A 1611-nucleotide genomic window follows, 5' to 3' on the forward strand; every position below is an offset into this window, starting at 1 on the left:
TACAAGGGGAAGGCAGGCTCATTATTCGCTTCTAGGAAAAATGGTCGAGCTCCCTCAACAGCTAAGACCTTAAAAAAGTAATTCTTAAAGTTCCTAAAAGACTCATCATACATAACAAACACTTTGTGCCCCTGGGTAGATCGGAAGGAAATCCAAGAGGCTTTCTTTTTCGAGAAAATCCTGGGCTTAGTCAAAACAAAAAGATAAAGAAAGAGAGTCTGAGAAGGTGTGACTTCCAGCTCTTGGCAAAGCAACTGAAAAATCTTGGAGTGTTGTCGTACATTTGAAGCCAAGAGACTCATATGATATGGGGGGAAATGAAGATGATGAAGCATGCGAGAATGAGCCATGGTTAGAGCAAAACTTGGATTCTTTATTTGAAAATGGTGATAATCTATCATTGTTAAGAGATGAGGTAGATGATGAACTACTAAATGATGACATTGGAGAAGACGAACACATGTCAGAATAGTTAGTAGGTTAAATTAATTTATGGTATGAAATTTATATTTAAGTTATCATTTAGTTATAATTCACATTTTATCTATACTTATTAATTATTTTATTTCCAACTATTATTTTATCTAAAAAATAAAAAGGATAGAAATGAAAATCTTGTGATTTGAAACTTGTAACTAATTTTGTTTGTAAATTTTACATAAATTGATTTAATGGAACTACTAAGGTTGGATGCACATTTTATTCTATATTATTAATTATTGATTTGATCTATTATGCAGATATGCCAAAGTAAAAGAGGTACAAGAATCTACTTAAAGTAGAAGTGATGCATGAGCATCTTTCCTATTTTTTCCTAGTGAATTTGCATCTAATTTGTTGAGTTTAAAAAAGAATTAATTATATTTTAGCTACTATGGATGCTACTTTGAGTCTTTTGCAATTTTATTTATTTTAGGTATCATTCGTCTGACTGCAGCATAAGAACAAAAGGAGATGGCAGCGAGGAGCGACGCGCACGCGTGCTGATGAGCGGATAATTTATACGCTTTTTGGCATTGTTTTTAGTATGTTTTTAGTATGTTTTAGTTAGTTTTTAGTATATTTTTATTAGTTTTTAGTTAAAATTCACTTTTCTGGACTTTACTATGAGTTTGTGTGTTTTTCTGTGATTTCAGGTATTTTCTGGCTGAAATTGGGGGACTTGAGCAAAAATCTGATTCAGAGACTGAAAAGGACTACAGATGCTATTGGATTCTGACCTCCCTGCACTCGAAGTGGATTTTCTGGAGCTACAGAAGCCCAATTGGCGCGCTCTCAATGGCGTTAGAAAGTAGACATCCTGGGCTTTCCAGCAATATATAATAGTTCATACTTTGTCCGAGATTTGATGGCCCAAACCGGCGTTCCAAATCAGCTCAAAACTGCCCGACGTTAAACGCCGGAACTGGCACAAGAATGGGAGTTAAACGCCCAAACTGGCACAAAAGCCGGCGTTTAACTCCAAGAAGAGTCTCTACACGAAAATGCTTCAGTGCTCCGCCCAAGCACACACCAAGTGGATTTTTCTGTCATTTACTTATTTCTGTAAACCTTAGGCTACTAGTTCTTTATAAATAAGACCTTTTGCTATTGTATTTTTCATCTTGGGAT

The sequence above is a fragment of the Arachis stenosperma genome, chromosome 6 (genome assembly GCF_014773155.1).
Source record: "Arachis stenosperma cultivar V10309 chromosome 6, arast.V10309.gnm1.PFL2, whole genome shotgun sequence".
Lineage (NCBI taxonomy): Eukaryota > Viridiplantae > Streptophyta > Magnoliopsida > Fabales > Fabaceae > Arachis > Arachis stenosperma.